This window comes from Dermacentor silvarum, chromosome 10 (assembly GCF_013339745.2).
Source record: "Dermacentor silvarum isolate Dsil-2018 chromosome 10, BIME_Dsil_1.4, whole genome shotgun sequence".
Classification (NCBI taxonomy): Eukaryota; Metazoa; Arthropoda; class Arachnida; order Ixodida; family Ixodidae; genus Dermacentor; species Dermacentor silvarum.
Window position 1 is genome coordinate 30,984,541 of NC_051163.1, and position 16,767 is coordinate 31,001,307.

The window sequence follows — 16,767 nt, forward strand, 5'->3', positions numbered from 1 at the left end:
GCAGAAACACCAGCTTATGGCATTCGTCCACTACAAGGCGAAGGCCTCTCCAAGTGATTCCGAAGTATACCACTGTCTTGCACAAGCCAACCCCATCTTGCGACTGCGAATTTCCTCATTTCCTAATTCCCTGCGGCGCCCTCGAGTGCACTTCCCTCTCTTTGGTACACATTCTGTACCTCTCTAATAGACCACCAGTTACTTGTCCTGCGCATTACATGGCCCGCCCAACTCAAGTGCTTACCTCTTAGTGTTAACTACAAAACACCGGATGCTCCCGTTTGCTCTCTAATAACAGCGACTCTTCCTGTCCCTAAACATGGAAAAACCCATGTACTACTCGTCATTCCCTGTTAGCTGAACGGATGGATGGATGGATGCTATGAGCGTCCCCTTTGAAACGGAGAGGTGGGTTACGCCACTAAGCTCTTGTTTTTATTTTGCCTAATGTCCTACCTATATTTTTTGAGAAAACACACAGATACAAATAATTATAGAATCGAGAATTTTCAACGACCGCAGCGTCAGAGCGCCCTCTGGTAACTTCACTTGGTAACTCTTCGGTGGTGCAGACGACAAACACGTCTGCACGTCGTCCCTCCGCTCACGTGGTTTTTCCGGGCTGCCGCGCGACCGTCGTCACACGCACAAATGCGCAGGACAGCGGCCGCCTGTGCCATATAATAACGAAGACAGAAGGAAACAAAATAATCGATAGCTTCGCCCCCCCCCCCCCCCCGTTTTGTATTTATATCGGTGCCCTCTCGCGTGAGTCACTGTCCCGTCGCGTCGTAGCGAGACGTGCGCATGCGCAGTCGGACGCGCGCCTTAACGACCGCCAGTCGCCGGCGCCTGGACGTCGAGGTCACGACGCGAAAAAAGCCCGGCTTCGCCGTTCCCTACACGACGCGTAGTCGCCGACACTCCTCTAGTGCTTTGGCGTGATGAGACGTCGATGTCGCAAACCGGTGGCTCTGTGCAAGAGAGTTTTCACCCCGTCCGTAAACGTATTGTAGTTAACGGAATATACCGGGTCACAGCGGTGACGTTTGCGTGATCGGTCTCAGTTGGTGGCGCCTTCTTGCGGCGCAGAGCATAACCGTAGAGGGCGCGCAGCTATTATTGCGGTGACCAACCCCATTCTAGTTATAGCTTCATGGCGTAAAGGGCCGGCCGCGACATAATCATTTAGGCGCAGTCCGTCTTTCGTTTCGTTTCCCCTTCAAACATCCCGACAACAAAACTATTGCTAACGTGTTTTGGTTAGACGAAACGTCACATGATGTCGGCACCAATGTTTTTACTGCTATCTACGACTTTGCTAATCCGATATTCCGTAAACGATAACCCGTTTTCGGGCAGGCTAAAACACTTGTCTCGTAGAGCCGGCACCAGTCAACCGGGACAGCGAGCAAGAGCTACCACAGAGCGTGTCACGCATAAAAATAACCGAGTTTACTAACGTTTTTACTGCCGTCCACGACTTCGCTACCCCGGTATTCTGTAAACGGTAACGCATTTTCGCACAAGCTAAAACACTCGTGCCTCGTAGAGCCGGTACCCGTCAACCGGTACAGCGAGCGTGATGTGACTACAGAGCGTGTCACGCTTAAAAGTAACCCAGTTTGAAATTAGGACGAGGATGTGTAAATCCTGCCCAACCACTACATAGGCTTCCACACAGACTCCCACATAGGCTCATGTCGTTACTTGAAATCTGTAATTTGATAAACAGCCTGAAAGAACCGCTTCATAACGTCCCAATCGGTTCCGATTAGTCACCTTCCGATGACATTATCAGGAAAAGAATTGAACATCCTTGATATAGCTTTAAAGGATAAAGCCTATCTTACTTTGCGCGTGCGTTTTCGATCTCTGGCATTAGTGTATGTTCCCGTATGCAGTATCACGCTGGTTCTTGCTTTTGCAAAGATAATTAAGGGTACATAGTGTAATGGCTTGTCTTCGTCTTTTAATTTAATTTTTGCTTGGTTTTCGCTCTGTGTTCCGAGCTCCCACGTGGCTTGATGCATACGCATAAAATTGTGCAGTTTCTAATAAACTTCCGAGTTCTGAGTCAAGCACCTGCGCCATCGCTTGTTCAATTTATTTTTTTCGTGTCTCTAATTGCGCCGCGTTCCTAAGACGGAATCACTTGCAAGGATAGCCTTGTTTGACATTTCTATTTAGCGTTCATTTTGGTAAACAAAGCGATGGCCATATGACTAGTCATCCATTTTTCCCACACACAAACCGCTGCACCGTACTAATGAGCACCCGTCACTCGACTAAAGCCGTCTAGGCGGCAGCAGTCTTGCCTATTCAGTTCAGTATGGCAGCGACAAGCTGGCCCGATCGTGTGACCGAATACCGCGCCGGATCGCTACAGTATACGATATCGCAGCATGCCGCGCTTCTTGGTTTACTTCCTTTTTTTTTAATGTAGTTTGCTGTTGTGAAACGCGGAATGAACTCAGACTCGACAAAGCAGTTGCAACCCCTGCAGTCAAGGCATCTTCCCGACAAGCGCCGTTTTCATTTTGTTGTAGCCAATGACGCGTTCTTGTGGACCATTTTTGCTGTTTACAAACAAGGACCCTGGCAGGCTTCCGGCTTTTAGCACAGAAACTGAGCAGGCAAGAAAGACATATTGGCGGACCGCAGTTGTGCGGCAATACAGAGCCCCGCAGATGTTAAACAATTTTTACCTGCAGGTAATCACAAATGTACAAATAACATTTTTCGCGTAATGCAGAAAAAAAAATGTTATCTGCGCTTGAAGCCCGATAAGCGTTTCTTTTATTCGAAAGTTTATGAAAGGGCGCCTCCTACGTCTCGCTAACTTGGAAACGCGCTTTATGTGTGTGTGGCATAGACTGATGTCTTTAGGTGTTCTTTACTTGTAGGATGCTAGACAGGAAGTTTCTTGGGAGCCGCTGGCTCATATTACTGCCAAGCTGCGCACAAAGCGGAAACTTGCCAGAATATTTCTCACGTGTCGCTGCACGGAATAAAGCTTGCGTTTGCGAGGCCACCAGGTGATGTGGAGAACACGTTACGTGTCTGTCAGAACACCACATCAAGCTCAATTACACGTGTACCAGAGCGCGTGCTGTCAATCAACTGTTATCTACGCGTGTCCTGCGCTGGTGGAGGCGAAGGTGGAGGGAACCCACTGGCATTTTGCGAAAGGTCTGTAAGCACATAAACACATTAAACGTGTAAGCGCAAGCGAGTGGAGCCGCTGCACATACGGTTCGCGAAGGAAGCAACTGACGATGCACTGCGCATGCGCGCTGGGAGGAGCAAGCGCCACCTTGCGCAGGTTTGCTACATAAACTGGCTTATTTTAAAACCTCCTTGCTTCCGGATTGGTAAAGCAATGGGAAATTCGCTCAAGTAATGCCCTTGAGAGTTCGTTCCCTAAACGCTGTTGGGCCTGGCAAAATAGGAACATGTAGGCCTGTGATAACTTCTTTTTTTAGACTATCAGAAAGAGCAGATAATAGAACAAACGCCAGTAACCGAGTTCTTGAAAACAGTTAATGCGTTTTTGTCTTGGAGCAAATCTTGGGGTCATAATTGAACAAATAACGCATAAAAATGTTGAGCGATCGTGGAGGTTGTATAAGAATACACCCGCTGCTTGGAGGTAAAAGTTGTTTGGGCAATGAATATGTAGAACAAATACATGTGTGTTTGGTAATCGTCTGCGGAATGATTAAAAAAACTTGTCAATAGAAGTACGTGTGAAGAGCATAACTGTTCTTATTAGTCAACCATTAATGCGATTTCAATGAAATTTGTTGCATTTAAGAGAGAAAGCTAAATTCTACCGAATGTAGGACGCTTAATTTTGATTCACTTGCCTCAAATTTCTTATGAAGAGTGCCGAAACAAAAAAAGAAGGAAAAGTGAGGCACAAAGGTTACAACTCCTGAACTCAGTACCACAAATAGATATAGCACTTTTGTCAATTGTGTGACATCTAAAGGGGACAAAAAACAATAGTACGAATTTACAGCTTATGTTATTGTTACAATGTTTACGAGTATATTAGTTCTACTTAAAGAAAAAAAACATTTTGTGATATATTATTGTGTGGTGCATAATACAGTAATTTTGTCCGCTTAATAAGTATGTATCGGAGCATTTTACGGAATTGTGATATCATGTTTAATTCTGTGTACACTGCTGCAAACTTAATAACTTGAGTTTGTTCTTGCTTTTTTGCGTATTGCACGAATTCTTGTTTTAAAATTCATGGATTAAATAAAGAACTGCTTGCTGCAGTCCGTGGGGATTTTAACCTGTTCCTTTTAACTGCAACAAACCCCATCAAATTCAGACAGCCTGCACAGCCTGTCTGAAGCTGTTTACCCTGGTTCATCCAACATTCATCAGGGTCCACAGTTCGTTAACCCAAGCCACGGACATTAGGGCCTGATAATAAGTGCGGGAAATAGGTAAAGATGGCGAGCTTGCTGACATCAACGACCACCCCGTTTCGAAAGGGATGCTTATAAAGTCCATCTACCCGTCCATTATACATCCAGAGTCGCCGACACCGGCCACTAGGGCTGCGAAGAAAACGAGGCCATACTCGAAACGACCAGAGTACCGCACAGATTCGTTCTCGCTCGTCGGCGTGTTATGCGAACTTTGTCGAACTCAAGCTCGGTAGAGTTCGAACTTCGTGATTTCGATGGAAAACATGCCCACTACCCCAGTGCACGCGCGATTCAATTATATTTTCAGATATTTGACAAGTAGTTTCTTAATAATATTACTGGAAGGAAATCAGCCGCAGCGATTGTGTTCTCCTACCAAGGAAAATATGTAAATGTAAATTACAGGGATTCGTCTAATTTTCGTGTCTGTTCTTCGGACATTCTTCTTGGTTGAGTTAATCAGGCTTTACTTTTGTAAATTTCCAAGCAATAATGTTTTCCGAAATGCATAAATTTGATTAAATTATGATGCACGTGTATATTTATTGAAAGTTTTGAGTATGTAACGCAATTATTTGTTTAACCATGATCAATCTGCAATTTCAAAAATTCGTTTGAGGCCAGAAGAAGCAAGTTTAGGCAAAAAAATGCGTATACTTCCCATAATTCCCGCGTAGGGATGTCATTCTCTACATTGTCAAATTCACAGCCATGTTTTGAATTGGGCAATGGTGGCCACTTGAGCCAATCAGAGAGGCCGTAGCAACCCTGCGGGCCAATCAGGAATCAGGCAAATCAGTGTACGCGGAAGAGCAATGTGAAATAAAAAATTTAGGATTTAGTACTAAATGGTGTTGTTTTATCTCTTGAGTGCTGTAGTAAATGAGGTGTTTGTTTTTCCGTTCCCCAGCTGGAAATAAACGTGTATGAGACTGTGGGACTATTTTCTGGAGCGCTAGCCATCCCTCGTGCACTTTGCCTGCGTAGCTATCTCTTCATTGCCAAATAAAGCAGTCCGCAAGTGCAGCCATTTCAGGCTCTACGTGTGCACATTTGTGGATGCCAAGATATATTAGTGCATCACAAGCAAAGGCACCGATGCAAATCAGACTTAAATAGTGTGTCATACATCTTGAAACACTTCTGAATGAATTTGTGCTGCAAGTTTTAATAATTTATGTAAAGTGATTTATTAAAAACGAATAGGAAGGCAGATGGCTGTTTGTGCGCTCTCGGTGTCAGTACTTGCAGGCCAACTTCAAGGAAGAAGGCAAAATCTATTTGTAGTGATAGCGTAGCTATATAAAGCAGTCGCAGTGCCAAATTTTAGCGTGCAATGTGCGAAAAAGGGCGTCGGCCAAAATTAGCGCAAATCCGTAGTTATTTCAAATCCGAAGTCACGCTTCCCGACAACTGTAGCTTTCTTTTTTTTTCGCCACCTTCGCCTTCGCACGCCGCTGCCGAGGAGGCGAGCGCCATCTGGCTGGTGTTTCCGCAAGGAACGGACCGGGGCGCGCCGCTGCACGAATGGTAGAAATGCTGGAAAAGGTGTTTGTGTTTGAGTTTCCACGTAACACAGTTACTGTTTTCTGGTATATTCAAATTACAATCTGATGCTATCGTGTCTCTAGGTTGTGGTTAAGTCGTATTTTGCGATTTTTCTGATGCATGTTACTTTGAGAAATTCTTAGTTCACTAACGCCTCTGCGCCACGCGGATGGCCTGCGTGGTCGGGGTGTTTCGGGATGATTTTCTCGGCCGCGGACGCCGGCGCCGATCCCGGATTTTCTGCGACACGGGGCCCTTAACGCTTTCGCATTAAAATGTTATTGGGCAGCTCCCAGTGTACCACATGCGATCCTCGGAGTGACGTCATAACCGCCTCGTCGTGTTGTTGCGCCGCGCGCCGCTAGGGGTGCCTGCCGCGTGCCACGGGTCAATCTGAACGCTTCCAGCAATCTCTGTGCTGAGTAGTTTTGCGGCTTTGTCGCGATTACTTTGGCGACATCTTTGAACGATTCGAGCCTCTGTCAAGTAGAACAAAGCAAACGGAATGATTTCAGATATATTTGTGGTTTCAAGCCACAACGCAAGCTGATCGTAGAGTGCGTTGCAGTGGGCCTTAAATGGATCCACTGAATAATTGCGAGTTCGAGTGGACACACAGTGACAACTGCCTCGACTGTCGGCTACCGCTTTGTAATTGCTTACAAACAGCAGTCTTATTTTTTTTGCAGTATTGCGCATGGTACGCAGTAAAAATGAAAGAACGAAAAGGTACGCCAAATAAACGCATGCAGCCTTGTGCGATGTAGGTACTGCAGCAAAAACATTTCGCATTTGTTGTCCGTTATCCAACGGATATTGTCCTCTGTGACTTCAGGCATGAGTTTCAGTTCCCTGAGCCTAATATCACTAAATGTTAGCGCAGTAGTTTCGAGTGCTCGGTCACTGTCTGCCTCACAAGGAACGCTGCCACAGATTCGTAGATAACAGATAAGACCTTACCGCGAGTATCTTCAGAGGCCGCAATCGAAATTGGTGGTAAGACACCAAGACGACAAACAGCATTGGTGTCTTACGGCAAGCTCTCCCAAGTAATAAACGGCTACATAAAAAAAATGAAAAGAAACGGAGAGAAGGTTTATTTGGCTGAAATGTCAGAACTGATCAACAATAAGAAAATGAGTGACATTTGTAACTACAACATTGGGGGGAAAAGAGGAATCTGGGAGAAATGGGGAAGCATTACGTGAGTAAGAAGGCAGAATAGAAATCAAAGCAGCAAGATCTATGCTGTCAAATGTACGCAGGATAATTAAATCAGTAATTTCGACAATATAATAAGGGCAGCAGAGTAATTTGATACTGAAATGTACAGCATCCCGAAGGCTCACATTACCAGGATAAAAAAATATTGTGAGAAACAAGAAGCAGAAGTTTCATGTCTAACTAAGTATAAAATTAGGAGTGCGTTGCAGAACATGTCAATGAGAAAATCAGCGGGAGAAGATGGAATAAGATTAGAGATCTGCTAAAGGATGACGGGAGTACTGCGCTCGAAATGATTGCGACCCTTTAATCACAATGCCTTACAACGAGAGACTTATACAAATACAAATATTAGATTAATTCATAATAAGCGAGATGTCAAAGAATTAGCTTGCTTTCGATATTATAAACAATTTTCGCTTTTATAACTTTTAATAGGATAGAGCTACACTTGACTTCAATCATCCCAGAGAACAGGGTGGCTTTAAAAAAAAGACAATGAATAATTGATCCCATCCACGTGATCAAAGAAGCTATTAGGAAGTCCTCAAAACATAAAGAACTTGCCTACACAACCTTCATAGATTACAAAAAGCTGTTCAATTCCATATAAATACCAGCAGTATTGGAGGCATTGCGCAGTCGAGTAGTTGAAGAAGCGCGTGTGAAAGCTTTCGGGTATATCTACATCCATTCTAGAGCTACCTTAATTTTTCACGAGTAAGTTCCAAAAATTCCAATCAAGGAGGTGGTCAGGCAAAGAGACACAATCTCTCAAATGATTTTCACTGCATGCATGCTCGAAAAGAAGTATTCAAACTGCTGTAGACTGGGAAATGGTACATGTGAGGATCAATGCAGAACGTCTCAGCAACATACGGTTTGCAGATGACATTGTCCTGTTCAGCAACGCTGGACATGGCTTGCAACCAATTATTGAAGACTTTAGCTGAAAGAAATACCTAAGAGTATTTTTTTAAGGGTTGAAAGCAGAAGTCTAATGGAATGTTCAGTATCTTGGCAAGAGAACAAGAAGTTTGTGATTAGAAGTCAGCTGCTAGAAACTGCGCAATCTTTGTCTAGGCCAATTAATGACATGAGAAGGAAATCTACAGAAGAGTTAAAATTGGATTACAGCGCGTGCAGTAAGCACTACCAAGTCGTGATCGGCATTTTACCGCTATCCTCGAAAAGAAAAGTGCACAACCATTGCGCTCTACCGGTACCAAGATATTAGGCATGAACTTGAAGGTTAAGAAAGGAGATCTAGAAGGAGTTGAGGACCGCGCATTGAGCGATGGAACGAAAAATGTTGAGCGTAACGTTAAGAGACAAGAAGAGAGCGGTGCATTAGCGAGAAAGCGTTAGTAGCCGATATTTTAGTCAAAATAAAGATGAAAAAATAGAGTTGGGCAGGCCGTGTAACTTGTACGGCAGATAACAGATGGTCTATTAGAGTTACGGAATTATTTAAAGTTATTACAGTTAGGGTGCCAAGAGAAAGCAAGCGCAATCGATGACGGCAGTGAACTAGGCGGTGTGTTGAAATTAGGAAACTGGCAGGCATTACACAGTCAGAAGACGCATTAAAGGGTAACTGGAGACTGCGCGTGGTGGTGGTGGTGGTGATGATGATGATGATGATGATGATGATGATACCTGAAACCTTTGAGACAGCCGCAGAAGATTTTTTTTGAAGCAAAACAACGAGATCACGTGGATGGTCCAAAATGCGTCACGCACACGCGGCGAACGTCACGAGCTGCGAAGCTGAACCGGTACAGAAGGTGTGTAGACGTCTATCATTCCCTTCTCACGTAGAATGCAATAGCTATGATATCTCATGCCCACAATAACAAATAAGAAACTCCAATTGATTGATTGATTGATTGATTGATTGGCTGATTGATTAATTGATTGATCGATCGGTCGGTCCACTACTCAGTGTCACAAGAGTGAGCACCGAACCAATATTTCTCCAGCAACTGCTTGTAAGTGTCCTGCATTAGCGAATCTCGATGTTGTAACGAAGCTAACTTGCAGCAAGTGCGCTGGTAACCTTGCGTGGACGCTTTGGTTTAATATTCACATGTGGCTAAATTTCTCTCTCACCTAAAATTCACTTTTCTATTCAAGTACGTGTCGCACCGCCAGGGTACTAAATCATGAATAATCAAAGAAAAATTTTAAACCGCGGCCTGCGTCCGTCTGGACTGCGTATTTCTCGCACTTCCCCTTTCCTCGACCTCTCATTCATCCGTTTCCTGGGCTTCTTACACTGCTGCAGTATCCCATCCCGTGCTCACCATCCGCCTTATTTATCAAACGCCGGCGCACGCTCGCGAAGAACCACGTGCGGAAGGGATCGAGGGGCCCCTGACGTACGCAGGGACGAACACACACACACACACACACCCTCTCGGTTCAGTTCTCCTCGCACACCTCCAGTTCTTTCAGTGCGTCCGCAACTCAACCCCCCCCCCCCCCCCCCTCGCCGTTACAACCACCGCCGGTGCGTGTGACAGCCGAAGTACGAACGACCGCGCCATCTTGAGACGCCTTTGTAATCGCGAACCCCCATCCCTCCCTCTCTCCCCCATCCTTCACCACCAGAAGCACGAACTACCACCAGGCGTTCCCCGAATAAGAAAATCTAGCCACGTGCAAGAACTAATATAAAATATGGACCCCCCCCCCCCCCTCTTCCTTCCCTCCTACTCCTTCCTCTAGACATTCACAAGCACACAATCTTCCTTCCATAGCCTGGGCTATCATCCGGCTCTTTTCTTCTTTTTTTCTAAAATCTTTTTTTCGAACAATGAAGGACAGCCGTGCGCAAGAAACAAGCCAAAACAGTTGGCGATGCGACGCAACAGGCTTTCTCCGCGCAGATGTTCAACTCTCACGTGTACTTTAATGCGCTGCTCGGGATCCTACTATACATTTCTTTCTTTTTCAGCAACCGCACACCCTCCCCGCCTCCCGCCCGTCCTTCATCTTCAGCGGGCGCGTGCGAGCGAGCTTCCACGCCAATCTGCGGCTCGCGCAAGCGAGCGAATAGCCGGGGTCAGCGGCTTGCAGCACACACAAAGGCCGCACACACACCGGCCCACCACCGGTGCCACGGGCGAAAAGAGAGGGAAAGAAAGCGCGCGCTTCAATGCACTGCAAACATCTGCCGTGTACGCGCTCCGGCGCAAGCATGAACGCGCACACACGTTATAAAGTGGCTCGCGCCGTGTAACGCCTTTTTTTTTTTCTTCCTTCCTCCTCTCTCGTTACCGGCGTGCCTGTACAAGTCTTCGGCCTGTCTCCCATCTGCGCGAGGACATCCGCTCCTGAGGGAGGCATTGGCCTGGTCGCTCGTGGCATCTGCAACTTGTTGCATGCGTATACCCCCGCCGGACCGCGTTATTATTTTTTTCGTTCGTTTGTTTTCTAGGAACCACCTCGGAGCAGCCGTTAGAGTTGCGTGCGCTCAGGCGCATTGAAACTTCGAAAAAAAAAAAGTGGGCCACGTGTCAGGACGAACGTTGTCCTTGAAGGTATGCGGATAACGTTAGCCCGACGTACCGTCGGCGTAAGATTGATACGCGAACGGGAAGTAACTGATCGCAAAGCCTGTTACGCATAATTGCGTGTAAGTGCAACGTGTAATCGCTTTCTAGATAGCCAGGTTTTCAGCACTGAGCAGTCCCAAGAGTACTTTATTGAGTCTGAACCAAGCCGCGGTTACGAATGCGACTGAACCTGGAAGCGGAATAACCCATTGGAGTAGTTTCGGAATAGTTAGCGTTTGAGGTTATGCTGATAGTACAGACTAGGTTCTTCGAGAGTCTTCTGGGCTACCTTAGGTGGTTCGGTTGGCTTCGTGAAGTCGTCGTAGGGTGGTTAGACGCTTACGCATTTTAACGTCTTTAACTGAGATATTTTATTTCTGTTGAACTTTGATAAACAGTCACGCTCTCCCACCGCACGTTATCACTCCAATTCCGATGAAGGAAAATAAAGCAATGACAAACAACATATATGTAAGATTGAAGATTGATTCGAGGATAAGCCCTCTCTTCACGCCTGTCTGTGACGGTAATATCAGACCTGATATCAAATGCTAGGCTGAAACAGCGGCTTAGAAAACTGCAGGGCTTAGAAGTTGCTATGGATGTCGTGAACATGTTATTTGAGCAGCTTAGTGCACCGTGAGTTGTTTGAGGTGACTCGTGGCATTTGCGTGTCCGGAAATTATCTGAATGGCATCGATTGTATAGTGCATCAACTTGAGTTCGAATATATTCGTGAACACCGCTGCTTGGCGTGATCAGTTACCTTATTTGTCTATTGCACACCTGATGAAATCATACTTTACTGCCCCTACAATACTCTAGACTGAAATTCAATGGCTTTTCTATAGAAAGTTTATTGAACGCTGTGGGACCTCAACAACAATGCTGTAGAATGTCTACAAAGATTTTCGTAATGGTGGAGTGGCTTTGGCGAGTAGCTGGAATTCGAATCGCGCTCATTACGTTTGGGCAACGCACAAGCTATTACTGAAATGTAAAAGATTCTGACACGATTTCTCTCGTCATATTGCGCCATGCAGAATGGTATGAGCCTTGACACAATGAGAAGGAATACATGTTTGGTGCATGCCACGCGAATGACGTGCAAAATCAGTATATCGAATTTAATTTGACAAAAAAAAGTACAAATAAAAGCGCGTATCGGGAACTGTTAGACTCGACTGGCGCTCAAAGTTGTATTCCATTTTCCAACCACGATATTGTGAAAACGTTAGCCATTCGAAATGCTAGTAAGAATGACGAACTTTGAGAGATTAGGTACGCTAATGCATGCAAAAATGTCCTCACTGAACGCTTCACTGAATTTGTCTGTTCCTTGGGTGCGTATATCTTAAGTCAGTTTTTGTGAGCAGGTCAAGTTTTATCTTCGAGTATATATGCACTTGTTTTTCGCTCTCTTAGTAGGGGCGTTTGAATTCATCGTTTTGACGACACGTAACACCGGTCATGCAGGAGTTCGTATAGGTTCTCATTCGACGTGTGTCATCTCCAGTTGGTATAGTCAACGGAATTGGAGGTTGCTTGCCTTTCTCCTACTACGTGTACGAAATCGGCGGTTTAAGCCGGTGATAGTTTCCTTTGGCATCTGAATTCATACAAGCCCACTGCAAAGCTTCGGTTATTCGTCATCAAGGCACCACTGCTTCTGTCCAACAGTTGATCCTAAGCAACCGAATGCCTTGCGGACACAGTAAAATCCCTGTAATTGACCCTTGCTAATTAACGGACCAGCAATTTCCACGCTACTGTGCAGTTCACAGCTCAGATATAACATGTATCAGTCCGTGTTATCCCTCAGCAAATAACTAATCAATTGTGCCATCAAAAGCAGTCACATGTCAAGCAACTTCGGCCGTGGTTTCCGACGTTTTTTTGCAATTGATTCGAATGATTCTCGCATCTACGGTTTACCGAACACGACAAAAATGACAAAAAAAGAGGACGCCACCAGAACCAAAAATATATCTCGTCATCGCATTCGAACTACCGACCATTCCAACGCAACTAGTTCATGCACTAAAGCTTGTATCTACGTCTTAAGCTAGAATATGTAAGTTTAGTCTACAGACAAACTAGTTCCGTTACAAGCAACTGCATTTAACCTCTACCTTCCTGTTACGCCTACGGCACGTGCGGCAGCAGTGACTTACCACAACGAAGCCGGACCAGTCGGGGGTCAACGATCTCTCTACGATCCCTGGGGTCTTCGTCAAATCCATGCCGATGGCCGTCTCTTGAATCCACCCCGTCAGGATCCGACGCAGTTCGGTACGCTGATACGTAAGCCTCTCGTCGATTGCGTATGACATGGTTCTGCAAACTGAGGACTATGTACACCAAGGAAGTAGCCGGTGAACTCTCTCTCTCTCTCTCGGAACCACATCGCTATGCCAGGACCCGAGGAACATAACGGTAGAGCAGCATGTGCAAAGAGTAAGATCGAGAACGTCTTCACACGTTTATCAGAGAGCAATAAAGACTAATACAAATTACGGACAGTCTCCTGAAACAAGCAAAGCCAAATGTCAGATTACGATTACACACCTTCATCGTAACGATCGAATAGACGAATACAAGAGGAAGGAGGGATGACGCAGAGGAGGGCCTAAAAGACACACAAAGAAAGGATGGCCACCGATGACGTCGCAAAGAGAACCGTTAGGGAAACGCTAGCGGTGAGTGCAGGTCTGGATGCACAACCAGTTTGTCACGGTACGACGGGAGAGGAGGTTGAACAAGATGAAATCCAGGACTCGTTGAACTGGGGAGGGTTGCGGGGGGGGGGGGGGGGTGGATCGGAGTCATGCCGCCACTGACGTCGAAGATGAAAGAAGGGTTGAAACCGTTAGGGAAACGCAAGCGTTCGCTTGGGGTCCGGACGCTGTACCAGTCTGTCGTGGTACGTGGTGGGAGAGGGTTAGCTCGACAGAAGCCAGGACTCGACGGAAGAGGGCGAGGGGGATAACAACCGAGCGTACAGCGGTGGGGGTGGTGGTTTGGGTGGGCGGAGTGAGGGCGTCGTCGGGGAGGAAGTCAGCGCCAGACGGGCTACGACGCGCGAGAAGCACCGGTTACGTTGACCAAGGCACAGACGACGAAGACGTCGACGAACTCTCCGCGGCGCCATGGAGACTGGCGTCGTCGGCTCCGCGCACCGCGGTCGTCTGGCGCTGGAGCCGAGGCTCCCTATTTCCCACCCCTATCCCCCTCGCTTTCCCAGTGAGACGGCCCATTGTTGCCAACGCTGCGTTTTCGCTCTCCGCTTTCCCTCTCAACACACCCCTTCCCGGGCGTCCCTCTCCCTCGCCACCGTAGTGCCTCAACTCTTCCGTGCTCCACTCTCTCTCTCTATCGCTCTCACTCTCTTATTTACCACCCTCTCCGACTCGCCCTCACCTTTCCGTGCGCCTGCGCAGCGGGCGAGCCTCAGTGATGTGTGAGAGGGAACGACGTGCTAGCTGGTACGAACCCAGACGAAAAAAGAATAATACCTCGGGACACGAGAGAGAGAGAGAGAGATGTACACGTAAGGATCCTGGCTTTGGAGAGAAGGAGGGCTGGGTGTGACGTCAGAAGTTCCTCCTCTACTCTCCTCGCCTGCGTCGTCATAATGGATCGATGCTGCTGGGAGTGGTATGGCGTGAGGGCGCGGTGTGTGGCGGTTGGATCGGTGCATTATTGGTCCAGACCAGCTGGATTCAACTTGGAAAGGTGGCGCCGGTTCCGATGTGCTCAGCTGGCGATGGTGGGGGCAGGCTACCGATCTGGCTGACACTTCACCGTGTTTGATTGGGCCAGGTCGAACGGACCGCAGTTGAAGAAGCGCATAAGGATCGTCTGGGGCTGTCTTTCAAATATTTTCTTTTGATGGAGTCCCGGCTGAATATCTTAATGATTGCTTCTCCTTTAAACACGTACCGCAGCCCCTGCTCTAGCTGATCCTTCTAGTTCGGTTGAGCATAGATGCTGGCCTTTAAACAACCGCTCCCTTGTTTGATCATCTCTAATTTCTCTTTCTACTGCTGGTCTCTTTACGTAATCTTAAGTAATTCACCGCAACACTATATGTGATTCCATGCTGAGAGCCACGACATGTCAAGCGCCAGAATAAAAATTGTGATCTAGTTTGGAGTAGTGACGTGCTCAATTGTAATAAAGGCACCAGCTTGGATTTGAGATTCTCGGGGGAATTGATACACTGTATTAAATGCTCGTGTGGTGGTGTATTACCCGCTCGGCATATGAAGCACCAAGGCCTGCGTCAGGAGCTGTAACAAACGTATAATTCTGACATATAAGCAGGCAGTAACAGCCTGAACGTTATGCAAAATTTTAACAATAGGTGCTATGAGAGACGCTGTAGTAGATGGCTTGTTTTCAGTTGACTGATTTCCAAACTGATTTCAACCACTCGGGAGTTCAATAACACACGCTTAGACCTCGGTAGACGAGTGTTTTTGCATTCCCCCACCACCCAGAAGGGAATCGAATGCACGAGCTCGTGCACAGCAGCAAAGCATCACGGAGCTCTGATCGAACGCGATTGGTTTCGCATCAATTAAGCATATATTCTGTCATTCTTGATTCCCGCGAAATTCTTATTTTGTGAAGTAGTGTCACTGTTTCCACCCAACGTCTGGTATCGAGATGCTTGGTCGTCGGCCCAGTTGACACCTCCTGTACTCATAAAAGTCAGCATATCTCTCCCTCTCGGGTCAGCTAAATGAATCTGATTACTATATTATAATATGTGCATGGGTAACCAAGCAATGCACCACGTAGTTCCTATTGCAGCCTGAGAAGACGCTCTGCTCTGAGCATTAGTCCGCTTCAAGTGATGTTGCGGAGCAATACGTTGACGCCACTGTTTTGTGATTGCAAACTTGCGCTGTATGCAAGCAAACCTACGCCGAACTGAGTAGTCGGAACGTAGTAAGAGGCAACATTTTCTTCACAAAATGTACACCCTGCGTATAGTTGGCGCCGCCAAAGTGCGCGATGTACCCTTCTAATATTTACTGCGAAGAAAAACTAACACTACTCTAAGCGATCATTTTCAGCTTCACAATCGGTAATCTCTAGCACATCGAGAGACACCTCGTGATCGTCTTGACGAGTTAGACATCCCTCATCTGTAAACAAATTGCTCGGACCGCTGGCCCTGTCCCTATAAACAAAGAGAAGCCTTGCTCGATTGTCTCGTGGACTCTGGTCTCATTAGTTCCTTGCGAAAAGTGTTATTTGGGCGACTTCGTTTTTATCTCGCGATAACGTCATGATGACGTTCTCGTATCACGGACATTTTATATGATTTGGTGTAATGTTTGTTTTCTCAATTTATCCTCATGATAACGTTTTCACGTTAGTGACTTTGGATGCGCTTTGTTTTGAACTGAACCATTTCATGATGACCAGAGACTACTCATGCTTGTCATAGGTCATGTACTGACTCTGTATTAATCATGATTTGCGCATATTTGAAAGTTTATTCGTAATGTTGGGTTGGGGGGTTGTTTTGATTATTACTTTGTAGTGTCATTGTGTTTCTATTAAATACAGCAAACTGGTTCTTCTGCACAAACCATCGGCCTAGTTAGTATATATGTGTACAAAACTAACTTCTCATGAAAGGAAGTGCAAAGGGTGCCGTAATTGCACGCCAACGTGTCATATTTTATCAAGTCACAAAAAAGAAATCTGGAGATGCTGAAAGCATGTTCAACTTGTTACTGAACACGGGTAACATGTTTGAAACGCTTCTTGTACACGCTTCTAGAACATTCGGTAACTTCAGCGAATGCTTTATTCACTCCTGTTTGACCGTATTCTGCCAACCGCAGCTCGATCTCCGTCAATACAACGTTCTGGAAAGTTCCGACACTCTAATTTCAAACCAGTCGCACTTCTAGCTAGTTTGCATCTGTCTTCACGAACAATCCTCGACGACTTCGATCCAACCA